The 13,634-nt window shown below is 40.7% G+C and overlaps 1 protein-coding gene and 1 pseudogene across 2 annotated transcripts in view; one reads left to right on the forward strand and one right to left on the reverse strand.

Moving 5' to 3' along the window:
• The window catches only part of LOC135704987 (netrin receptor unc-5-like), an 846,608-nt gene that overhangs the window by 86,591 nt on the left and 746,383 nt on the right, over positions 1-13,634 (reverse strand). The window lies entirely within an intron of this gene.
• Positions 8,221-13,634, forward strand: part of LOC135704991 (spectrin alpha chain-like) — a 32,970-nt pseudogene continuing 27,556 nt past the window's right edge.

Raw genomic sequence — 13,634 nt, forward strand, 5'->3', positions numbered from 1 at the left:
CATCTAAAGATTTCGAAATTCCGAAAAAATGTTTTTTATAGCAAGTGAGTGAAAGCCACCCTGCCGGAGCAACGATTTAGGAAAAACATCTTCTCAACCTTCCAATTATGAATGACTTGAGCATTCACAAAACCAAACATAACAAATTGACAAAAATCCTCCAATTTTATGGTGATCCAAATTGATGAAGAAACACAAATACCGTTTAAAATCTTTTATCAAAGATGAGGTCAAATTGTAAGAAAATGAATTTGATGGTGCAGACAACATTGTTCCCTACCAAACCTTTCATTTAGTTGAATCACAATGATTTATCAACATTTTTTTTATTATTTAATGTCGGTCTTAGTTCCGACATTCGAGTGCTAATCACCGACGAGCGTAGATAGCCAATTGGAGATTAATCACCGACGGTAATCGAGACCCAGGGAGGTGACTTTCACACCTGGATGAGATTTCAACTGTGTTCAATATCGTCATAGATATGTACACACAAAAGTCAAAGCCAATCTCGAATTTCTTCGTCCATTTGTCAAAATTCGTGTTCGTAGATACGAAATGGATGTGGAGAACTTTCAGCTAGGTGTCATGCACTGATTTCTTGGAATCAAAAAAAAAATATATTGCTTTCAAGAATTGTACTTGAAGTTGCTATAAACAGACTTTCATTCGACGATATTATTGCATTTGAGTGAATTTTTTTCCTTATTTGAATAAACCGTCAACCAATGCTTTCAGTATCTAAAAGAGCATTTTGCAATCAAACGTCATTTTTAACCTCAACCCGCTTTCAAGAGCGCCCATATAATTGTAATATAGCATATATAGGTCTGACATCAACAGTCGAGGTGAGTGCCTTTTGGAATTTCTCTCATCTTATAATATAGACATATGCAACAATGGAGATGAACCTACTTTTTCAAATGCCAGCAAGACAGGAAGTTTTAGACTTGACATTTTGCAACACTACAATTTCTGAGAAGATTCGAAATTGGCTTGAGTCAGATGAAATCTCACTTTCTGATCATAAACACATTATGTTTGAATGGGGTGGAGGTGATTTACCACCTTCTGCATTTAGAGATCCTAGGAAAACAAACTGGGATCAATATGCACAGTGCTTAGGTTTAGATATATTTACAAATGTAAGATGTGAAATGTAAGATTGATTCTATCCAACAATTGGAATCATTTTCTGAAAAGGTAAATGAAAGAATTATAAATTCCTACAACAGTAGCTGTCCTATCAAACGGTCGTCTTCTAACAGGGATGTGCCGTGGTGGAATTTGAAATTGGAACGCCTTCGGAAAGTTTCACGTAAGATGTTCAATAAGGCGAAAATCACTTCGATTGGACTCAATATTAGGAAATCTAAGAGGCGGTCTTGGATTCAAATGTGTGAAAATATGAACAGTACTCCTATAGTCGCGAGATTACAGAAAACTCTTGCGAAAGACCATACGATTGAACTTGATGATCTTAAATGTCATGATGAAGGTTTTACCAAATTTCCCTCTGAAACTTTAAATTTAATGATGGAAACACATTTTCCAGGTTCGGTATTGTGTGTGGAATCAGATAATTCTGATTCTATTGGTGAAATGTGTTCTATAGAGACCTCGCCAGTGCCAGGTATAGCTGATGAAATTTTTCAGAATTGCCAGAGTGGAGAATGCTGTGAGATCTTTTCAGCCTTTTAAATCTTTTGAAAACGGGAGGCGTGATAAAACGAGGCCAAAAGCATTTAGGCCCATTAGTCTCTCATCAATTTTACTGAAGACTATGGAAAAGGTGTTGAATGACTTCATAAATTCAACTTACATGTTAACGCATCCAATATCTAATTTTCAGTTTGCGTATCAATCTGGAAAATCAACAGTTACTGCTCCATACTTCGGTTACTAAAATCGAAAAATAACTTTCAGTTAAAGAAATCGCACTTTGTTCTTTCTTGGATATTGAAGGAGCCTTTGACAACGCATCCTATTCTTCTATGGTTGATGCCATGAAGAAAAGTGTAACAGTAGGGTGGATGGCAAGGCGGAAATAGCAGAAAACAGCGGATATATTCACTAAACCATAATTATTTTTACAGCAGAATGTTTTCGAACTATGTCCGCAAAATCGGCAAGCTCCTCAACGAACTACCCTTTCGAAAACCCTTTCGCTTAAGCGCCAGTACGATAAATCGTACTGCGAGAGGGCGTGTTCAAATACCGTACCCGGCTAGTCCTCTCAGGGCAGGTCAGGTAAGAACTACCAAAAATTACCGGCAAAACCCAAAACGCGAACAAAACCAAAATCTCCTGATATAGGCTAGATTCTTCCACAGATCAACCCAGCGGTCGACAAGAAAATGTGAAACAAGGACTAAACTTTGACACTCAATTTATTCTCGGGGTTTTTGTCCTAAGGCCCTAAACGTGCACGTAATATAAAATTGGCTCGATCTAACCTGGTCTTTTCTGCTGCAGTTACCGTTGCCGACGGTGCTCGCTGTTGACGCCGCGATCGCCGACGTAGATGCACTCGATGAAACACGTGGGCCTAGTTCGACTTGGTCGCCGCCAAGGAACTACTCGGAGCAACCACGTTTCATCGTTATCGACGCCGTTCACTATCGTCGTTACACGGCTGGTCGATGATGACGGTGAAACAACTCCACTCGTGGGCCTAGTTCGACTTAGCCACCGCCAAGTAATTACTCGGAGCCACAGGGGCACGCGCAGATCTTGAAGCGTGGGGTGCCTGGTATGTTTTCGTTTCCCACGTTGGTCTGTGGTCTGGGAGCGTAGCGTTCCGGTTACCACATAGTCGATGGTGCGACTATCGCAACTGCTCGATTTCGTCGTCACACAAAAGGTCGATGGTGGACAAGTCCACACGTGGGCCTAGTTCGACTCGGACGCCGCAGAGGAACTACTCGGAGCCACACGTGGCACGCGCAGATCTGGGAGCGCAGGGTGCTCGGTATGACCGCGAAGATGGTGACTTCTAGAACCCAATAAAAAAACCTTCGCCTGAAGGTTCTTTAGGCGATAACGAAAACTTTTAGGGAAACCTGTCGGTCTAACTATATACTATTGTTACCTTTTTGCCTATAGCCTTTTAGGCTTCACTTAATCGCACTATACTACACTTGTGGCAAATTTCTCAAGCACGCACGGTATTTTCTTCTGACTTAAGAAAATCTGCTTAACGATCCGAGCGCTCGCACAGGTCTCACAGGAATGAACTGTAGCTCACATCAGGGTAATTATCTTCCACTTCGTGGGTACGAGAATTGAATAGAATTCTTACGTGTTCTGCTCTGATTGGGTAAAAAAACATCATACGATGTTGCGCTTCACAAATTTAAATTGTGAAACAATAATATTTAGCGAAGACTACAATCATCAAAAAAATAGTGCGATCCGAGGCTAATCTACGGGAGTTCTCAATTTCTGTTGTATCTGTTTTTATGTGTTCAGTTTCAACACCGACCGCTCTGCTCGTAGTGACGCTACCATCACTTATCGGTTACAAAAGGTACTTCGACACGCTCATCGTCAACTGGATTCATAGTATGCTTGCAAAAAGAAAAGTCACTTCTGGGCTGGGAAGCTCATCTATAACAGTAAAGGCAACGAAAGGCTGTCCTCAAGGAGGAGTCCTCTCACCACTAATTTGGTCTTTAGTTGTAGATGATCTTCTATGAAGCCTAGAGGCGAAAAGTTTCGAAGTTGTGGGTTTTGCGGATGATATAGTCACAGACAAACAGACGTAACTCTTCATTGTGTATCTTCGTTCATGCATTTAACAGTTGATTTGAATATTATCAGTTCCGCGAACTACTCGCCGCAGCGCTGGCATCGGATCACTTTGACGTTTCTATATATTCTATAGAAGTTTTATGCAATATTGTTTACGAGTTAGCGAGCAAGCTTGTTTTCCGCGAGAAGCCAGAGAGATGTCGTTACTGAGGTTATATGTTTTGAGATACTATGTTTTCAAGAACAAGTTGTTCAAAGAGTTACGTCTGTTTGTCTGTGATATAGTCATCGTAGTTAGAGAAAAGTTTGACTCTATCATTTCAGAAAGAATGCAACAAGCTCTAAAGTTTACCCAATCTTGGTGTATTAAGGAGAGCTTAAACATTAATCCGTCAAAAGTAGTAATCGTTCCTTTTACAATAAAGAGGAAGTTCAACCTAAAGGAGTTCAAACTTGGAGGAGAACAGATCCATCTTAGTGAACAGGTCAAATAATTAGGAGTTATATTGGATGCCAAGTTGAATTGGAATGCTCAGATTGATTATGTGATCAACAAAGCAACCAGTGCCCTGTGGTTATGCTCCAAAACTGTTGGCAGAAAATGGGGTTTGAAACCAACAATGACAATGTGGATTTACACATCAGTAATCCGTTCAAAAGTAACTTATGCTTCGTTAGTGTGGTGGCCAAAAACCGAAAGAGGCTACAGCACAGAGGAAGCTGGCAAAACTACAACGGCTAGCATGTATTGCTATAACGGGTGCAATGCGCAGTGCTCATCAAAAGCGTTAGATGCAATTCTCAATCTACTGCCCTTGCATGAATACGTGCAACTAGAAGCGGAAAGAAGTGCTCTAAGGCTCAAAAGGTCTAAAAAAGTCATGCCTGGTGACCTGGTTGATCACCTAAGCATTTTACAATGCTTCCAAAGAGTGATGAGTATGAATTGGCGTTGACGGCGACTCTGTAGCTCTTTACTCCTATAGAAAATCACGTAAGCAAACGTCAGACTGTGCGTGAAACATGGCGACTTTTGTACTATCTCTTTACTCCACCGAAAATTCCCGTAAGATACTGTAAATTTTTGCTCGAAGAGACGATTTTTCAACGGTGCCGTCAACGCCAATGGAGACGTATGTGAAATGTTGCGTTCGGATTGGGAAGTTGGTGGTCCTAGCGTTCGTCAAGGCTCAATCATATTTTTCGCAGATGGCTCAAAAATCGGAACACAAACAGGTGCAGGAATCTTTGGCCCTGGGACAAATATTTCAGTAGCGATGGAACATTGTCCAACAGTGTTTCAAGCGGAAATCGTGGCCATACTTGAATGTGTAAGTGTTTGCCTAAGGAGAAAATGTAGATGTGCAAATATCTGTATTTTTTTTTCTGACAGTCAAGCAGCACTAAAATCGGTTTGTGCTTACAAATGTACATCAAAGATTGTCTGGGAATGTATTTTCTTGTTGCGACAGTTGTGCAAACAGATAATCAGTAAATTTATAGTGGGTTCCTGGACTCTGTGACAATGAAGGGAATGAAAGGGCAGACGATCTCGCAAAATTAGGTTCCAATTCACCGTTTATTGGCCCAGAACCATACTGTGGAATATCAAACTGTACGGTAAAAATGGAACTCAAACGCTGGGAAGAACAAAGGGTGATGGCCAACTGGATGGCCGTCACGAAGTGCAACCAGTCGAAAAAAATTATAACTCCAAATGTAACACACAGCGGCGCCGGTGGTGTAGTGGTAAGCATGATTACCTCTCACCCCAGCAGGCCTGGGTTCAATCCCAGTCGGCGCTGCCGGGATGTTCTGAGGCATAACATCTCTGATCACGCCTTCCTTCGGAAGGGAAGTAAAGCCGTTGGTCCCCGGTTCATGAGTTGATGGGTCGATAGGTAGGGTCCAGGTGTGGGAGCTGCCTTCCTGGCGTCGGTAGTATTGGTGCTCAGCACGGAAAACAAGATCGACGGAAAACAAATCAAGAAAAAAAAAAAAAAAATGTAACACATACCAAAAAGCTCTTGGAGCTCAATAAACAGGCTCTTCGAGTATACATTGGCCTAGTAACTGGGTACTGTCCGAGTAGATATCATTTGAAGAACATTGGTCGGGTTCATAGCGATATCTGCCGTTTCTGTAACATACAACGCGAAACCTCGGAACATCTGCTCTGCAGTTGCGGTGCATTACACAGGCGTAGATCTAAATTTCTTCGTAGTGTTATCTTACAACCTTGTGGAATTTGATCTGCTAATCCTGGAAAAGTAGTTGGTTTCATAAACCATATCATACCTGGCTGGGAAAGAACGTGTCTAGGCAATTAGCTGTCCACTCATTAAATGATGGTCAGCTTGCATGATACGAACAGTAAACAGGGGTACCACAAAAGTTCAAATAATGGACGCAGTGGTTCAACTCCCCCCAACAAAAAAAAAAATAGGTCTGTGGGTTTGAAGAAATACTTCCAGTCTTCTGACCCATTAATGTATGAGTTAGGTAAAGGAGTGTGCATTTGACTAGTACTTTCGTATTAATGGCCCTTCGCTCATTTTCAACTTTTATTCAATTTTCACACTGCCGTACTCTAGCGGAACTATCAACCTACCCTCTTCAGAACTTTCCCTAGCTAAACAAATATCACACTAAAGCTTCATGTTGATATTAGACAGCATTTCCAATCAACTCTGAAAATCGTAACCTTCACGTATGAAGTAAAAAAAATAAACACTTTGAATGAATTTAAGTCTATCTAATTGACAATGGTGTATGGGTAAGACTTGCTCCGTAACGACTGACTGCTTCAAACTAGGAGAATAGGATTTTTCAGTAATCAAAGGAACACATTTTAGTCCTTGTTACTGTTTATGCCTTGTTGATAGTGACAAGACTCGGCTTCGTCCACCGAGGATGATCTTGAAACAAAGAAAAAAAAATGAGGTAGTTAGTCGTCATCTATGTGATTCCTAATCTTCTATTTGTTGTTCCCTAGGTTAAGGTGGTTAAGACTAGGGTTCTGATGCATGGTTATTATCAGTGTCATTCGTTAATTTTGTTGCTAAGGAATCCAATTTTGACTGACACAGGGGCGTGCCTTTGGAGGGTGTTTAAACACTCCGAAGGGCATAAAGAGCGGGACCTTTCAATTAGAGTCGGATCCTTGCGATAAATGCAAGAATGAAAACTGTAAAAAAAAATCGAACGCTTCATAATTTCTCAATAGTGATGGAGTAATATGACATGCACTAAACTAAGGACGCGAGATATACTACAATAGATCAAATTACTGGTGGCAGTGGTATTAGATCCCGAACATAGGACAGAGGATGGGTAAGACTTGTCGACAATCAGCTCACGAGCAAACTTACAAATACTAACCAACAGGAAAGAGCATCATTCATAAAATGCACCCAATTTACTAGGTTAGCAACCAATATTTGAGACATATAATACTCTTGAAAACTAGAGTTGCACCAAAACCCTTGATTTAAAAAGTCAAGCTCCTAACAACTTCTCTATCCCGACATGTGAAAAGTGAAATAGAGTGTATTAGTACACGGATACAAAAATTGGCAAGCACTAACAACGTATCTTTTAACTGCATTGGAATTTAAATATTCTCGTTTATATCTCCAGCAGATAGACAGAGTAACTTGCTATGTGACTTAAATCTACTACGGTCAGATCCCACTGGTTACCACCCACTCGGTCGAAATCAAGACGAGCTTGAATCTAGAACCGCGCTACCGTTCATTTACTGGCGACAATGTTCTGATGAGACCCCACCACATGCTCCTTCCCTGATCCTATTCTTTGACAATGTGCCCCTCTAACCTCGAGTAAGCCACGAGAATTCGGTCCGACTCCTACTAGACCTAGAATTAAGTAAGTTTTCGAAACAATGAATTATCGGCTCCGTAAAGCTAACGCGATTGAACCTTTCAAATATATGAACTCGAAATTCAGTCATATATAAAAAATTAGTTCCCTGAAGTTCCTGAACTCCCGTGAAGTTCTCTGAACTCCTTTGAAGTTTCCGAAGTTTTTTGGGAGAGTTATAAACTTTCCTGGAAAGAGGATCGCCGTAGGCGGCGCTTGAAAGCTGACATGTTTTTCTTTTGCTGCGTATTTTTCGTAAGTGAATTAAACACTTTTTGGATTTAAATTTATCAATTTGTGTGCTGAAATTTCGTTTCAATTGTTCATAAAGTTATCATTTAGTGATATACCGTGTTTTGCCTGTTGACCTTGAATCTAATCTCCAAAATATGCAACGCAGCTTCAGTTCCAATGTTCGGTGTCGATTTTCATTGCCTCCCGGGAGCACGGTTCTCCGAGTTTGGATGCTACACTTTTGGCGTGTAGTTCTATTGAGAGATCGGTCCGGTTGGTGAATAAGCCTGGGAACGTTTTGATAATGTATCCGTCGCGAGTTTTGGTGGTGATTCGGTGGCTGACTCTGCCATGAATCAGCAAGTTTTCCGCTTGCAAAAGCGCTCGGCTACTGGTCTCTCGCCGGTGTCGGAGATTGCGAGCAATATGAAAGATGCCTCGCTGGATACGCCCAAGACTGGACGGGTGGACAGTTGGTGGCCGCGAACTGTTCCTGGGGAAAGCACTAGACGCGAACCTCCTCCCAGACGACCACGACAATGCAAGAAAATTGTATTCGTTGAATGAAGTATTACGACAAAGGTTCATCACGAAATAAGATACAAAGCTTAGAGAAAATCAAAGTTACGGAACCCATGGATTGGAGGATCAAATTAACATGTTGAGACCAGTCTAAATACATTTTACAATTATAAAAAAAAAAAACATAAACTAAATACGTGCCAGGTTTGAAAAGAATATTTTCGAACCTGGAAGCGTGTATGTAATATAAATATCCATTTGGTAACAGTGATGCATACACGCGGGGTAGACTGATGCAAAATTTGACTTTTTCGCTCCACAGTGCTTAAATGGTTTCAAATCGGGTCCTGATTAGCCTCCCAAAGTTACAACTCATTTGGTTAGAAACAGACTTCGCACAAGCCATTTAAAGATTACATGTAAATTACTATGAGAAATCTCAACGTTTTGTTCATTGCCTTCTAGTCTTTTTCCATATTGAGCTGCGAAACAGTTCGATAGCCATTCTTATATAAAATTTTCTCAGCTACAACATTGCTGAGGATCGTTTCTATGTAAAACGAGACAGGAAAAAGTTATTAATTATTTAAGAGATTGGTAAACTTATGACATGATCAAGCAGCTGCTCTGTAAGCAACACTGTATTTTGCAGTGTGACATAGTAGCCACGATTTTTGTGTCCTATTCAACGCCCCAGAAACACCAATGTTGCCTGCTGAGCAGTTGATTGAGCATGATCATAAGACATCAGCGCATTGAACCATTGATAACTTTCGATCCTTGCATTTAATCAAAAAGTGGTCTTGAGCAAAGTTGTAGCTGGGAAAATTTCCTACAAGTACAGTTGAAAGTTTTTGAAGCAGACCGATATGGTAAATTATTAGATAGACATGAACAAAAATCTTGGTTTTATCATAATAATTCCCATACAAACTTCAAATGGTTTGTGCCATCTCAGTTTCTCACCAAATGAGTTCAAATTTTGAGAGGTTACTCAGGATCCGATTTGGAATCGTTTAAGTATTGTGGAGCGAAAATTTCAAATTTTGCATCACTCTAATGCGGGGCTTATTGTAAAAGAAAGTAACCTCGGAATGGGCGTGACTCTCCAGACATTCTGAAATGGGTTGCTGGATCTACAATAGAGCTATCACTTTCTAACTCCCGGACTAAAGCTGTCTATAATGACCATCAATGCGACATTGTAGAGAGAGTTCTTCCATAATAACACTAACGGCCAGTGGGGGTTGGAGGGAATATACACACATACACACACAGTTATAAACTTTCCTTTAAATCTTTGGGCTTTCCTGAAATTTCCAGATCATTATTTGAAAATCGCGCATTTTTCCATGGTCAGAATGGAATAATTGATGTAGTTCTGAGATTTTTACTTAAGTTCATGGATCTGTCCTGAATGTGTGGACCTAAGATCGTCAGACTTCCCTGAAAGTCGAGAATTTTCAACAACAAGTTTCAATGAAGTTCGCTTAACTTTATGGAACTTCTCAGAACTTTATAAAAATTTCCAAAATTTTCCAGAAGTTTTCTGTACTTTTCTGGACTACTCTCCCCGTCACGTTACCCCGGAAGATTTTTTCAGGCTTTCCCAAGTTCTCCACTTCTCGCAAATTTACGATTTAATTTACAATGTATTCCAAAAGTTTCTCCCTACTATTTTTATAAAATTTTTGTTTTGAATCTTCTTTTAAAAGCTTAATCTAGGAGCAATGTTTCCAATCCTAAAGGAGCATTTTATCGTTTTAATGCTTCAAAAACCATTTTCTCGTGTCTGAATAAGAAATTCTTACCTCCAGCAGCTTCTCCTAAGACGGCAATCAAGTAAAAAAATTTAGTTTTGTGAGAGTTCTGTAAACCATGAGCTATTATTTGCTGGAATATTTGAACTATTGCACAACCTTAAATCACATAACAAAGCTATACACCATTCAAGTGCATTCATCACCATTAAGAATCCATTTTTCAAACCTCTTGAACAAGTCACCCTTCCAAATGTCACACCAATCTCAATCAGAGCATATCACAGTGCACCCACTCTACAGTATGCCTTTTGTGCCCGATTACTAGAAGAATGAAAATTGAACCATTGACAGCTCTATTAAGCCAAACCGAGTAGCGCAACGAATTTAGGGTGCCAAAACACTCACCAACACCGCCGCCGCCACCGCCGCCTCGATTAACTATGCCTATCTAGGCATGTGGCTAAGAGGTCCGCTCTGCTCTGCCCATCCATTGGATTCAGTGACACCCTTCATTTGTTCGCCCGGTAACTTTGCCGACATCTTCCCGTAATTCTCGCGTCGGAGGAAAGGTTCGACCAACTCCGAAGGGTGAACCTCAGTCCCAATTCTCTTTTAATTATTTCCCAATTTGGTGGATCTTATTATTATCCCTTAAGAGGATCTGCAGCAGCAGCAGCAGAGTCGGGATGATGAGCTTCAGCCGGGGTGCGGGGCAAGGATTCCCATGCGGCCAGGCAATTTCGTCTCGGTCGGTACCCCCTCGAGTGGGATGGAGGGAATGATGATTCTTTCGTATTTTATTATTCATATATGAATGGGACCGAACCTGACCCGCCAAGTGTGTCTGTCTAGTTTTGCAGCCTGAAGTAGCAAATGCAATCAATTTGCTATTATACGGAATCGAGCAGGGAGATTAGGGAGATATTACATGATTACCTCGGGATATGCGAAAGGGGAATGGAATCGTTTGGACGGTTTTTTTTAGAGCAAAAAGAATACGGGATAAATTGAAACGTGATCCCGAAAGAGGGAACTCGCCATACTGGCGACCAAGTGAGAAGGTTCATCCCCGGGCGTGATCTAAAATTATAATTACGAATCAATTGTGCAAATTTGCCCTTTTTTCTACGCCGGCACCAATGTCCTATTCAATCGGCACTAGACACTTTGATACGGGGTGAAAATTGAGCCCACTGAACCTTATGGCGGACTGACAGTAGACTGGTCTTCAAAGTGGATATGATAGCTTGCTTTTTAACTTAGCATTTAATACTCTACTTGCGTTGTTTATATATTCATTTATTTAAAGCCCTGCCAATTTATAATGGGTACACTCTTAATCGGATGTATCTCAGAATCTGTTTGGTGTAGAATAAAACGTTATTGGAAGAAAATGTTATGAATTTATTGTAGTATAAAGATACAATATGGTGAAGTAATGACATTGGGTCGTTATCGGAATGCTTAAATAAAACAGTAAAAAAAGGTCCGATTTGATTCCACATAATTAATTATAGTATCCATGACAGATACGTATTTCGACTGCAATGTGCAGTCTTCATCAGTCTTTAGTGGAAATGACACTGATGAAGACTGCACATTGTAATCGAAATACGTATCTGTCATGGATGCCAAAATTAATTAGGTTGTAACCGGTATGCCAAACGTACGTTACATTCTGGGTTGCAAACAGCAAATCAATTAAATTCAAACACTAGTAGATTAGGAAAGCTACCTATCTTGATAGAACAAAACCCTTGAAAGTATTTGCGCCATTATCTAGGCAACACCACAGGACAGGACGTTACGCACTACGTTTCGCGAGGTCAAGAAGAGAAATACTCTCACGCAATTATTTCGGATCAGAAATCGATTCACTTCGTGTCCGTGAAAATCGTGGGAAAGTGGGAAGGCAAGATCTAATGCAGTCTGTAAAAGCGAGATGCATGACACTCGAACGAATCATCTTAAACGGCTTTGTCAAAGCATTCAGGTGTGTCGACGGCTTTCTATTCCCAGTTTTTAAAAGCCATTCGATCAGCCGTCGCCGCCTTTTTCCTTCGGGCAAATTCGTTGACCAACTGTAAAACTGGCCAGCAGGGACCACACCGTCAACAGAAACCACGAAGTAGTCGAAGTAGAAGGTGAAGTAAGTAATCCCACCATTCCCGGGATAGTCTTCACCCTGCTAGGTGGCTTAGTACAGCACTAGCAGTGATGGAAATCAAGCGGGCATAATCCGATTTCTAGTTTGTTGTAAACTGTACTGATCGTGATCTGTACAAACTACGACCAACGATTAGTTCTTTTCCACCTTGAAAATACGCTATTGCATACCCGCATAATGGCGAACCATAACTTGACATTACCGAAAATGGTTAAAAATTGTTTATAATCCCTACTTAACTTTAACTGAAATGGTTATGGAACTTTACATGAACGTTTGTGTGATAAAGTTTTAACCGATGTGTAACATGTTGCCCGCATACGCTGAGCTGGAATGCTAGTTTTACTTTGTCGCTTTTAAACTGAGCCCACTTTCAAGCGTGCCAAAAAAGTGTAATTATCTTGACAGTGGCTCTGTAGCTCTCTACATCTACAGGAAAAACACATAAGCTAACCCAAGTAACCAACGAGCCCGCTAATCGCCCTTTTTGCAATATAAAGCTGATATATAGCCAGTGTTGGAAAAGTTCGCGATATTTAATGAAGTTCACCATGGGAAAAGTTCGCGAGTCATAGTGAGTTATCGTGAACTTTTCCATCACTGTATATAGCTGATAAAGTATGGGAGCCCTTTATTAACCTCATATTGCAAAAAGGGCGATTATCGGGCTATTCGCGGGCTGGGTGGTTACTTCCCAAGTAACATTGCAAATTTTATTGAGGTTTTAAAGCATGCTACAAGTCTAAATCATGGTCTACAGAACCCTTATAAAACCGAAATTGTTACTTGGGTTGGGAATGTCAGTCTTTTTCACTCCACCGAAAGGACCAACGCCGTCAACGCGAATACATGTGTCTCTCCTAATTCACAGACAGAAAAAAGCAAAAAAAAAATCATGATCATTAAGGCAATGATCATGATCTAATCACGGTTGTTCATCAGTTGTACTCAATCCGAACAATTTCTTGTACCCAGATGTACGCATTGAGATCTTTAGTTTGTAGCGTGCACTCACAACAAGTCTTGCGTAGTATAAGAAATGTGTCGTAAGTGCACACAGCAATGATTTTGTTTTCGTCTTGCTCTCTTGAGATCTTGGTAACTGACCGTTCGAAGTGCTCTCTGCGTATCAGTGTTAAGAGTCAGATAGCATCGCTAGGTTATGATGATGCCAATAAATCTCATAGCAGGTGTGTGCGTATTCATTGATCGCTAGAAGCGATTTTTTGACATCACTGTTCACCACCGAGCTTTCGGATCGCCGGAGTTCACCACGTTGAGTCACCGTAAGCAAAAACCAGGCCTGTAAGTAC

The sequence above is a fragment of the Ochlerotatus camptorhynchus genome, unplaced genomic scaffold, assembly GCF_037179485.1.
Source record: "Ochlerotatus camptorhynchus isolate MF236.1 unplaced genomic scaffold, CSIRO-AGI_Acam_v1.1 ptg000255l, whole genome shotgun sequence".
Taxonomy (NCBI): Eukaryota; Metazoa; Arthropoda; class Insecta; order Diptera; family Culicidae; genus Ochlerotatus; species Ochlerotatus camptorhynchus.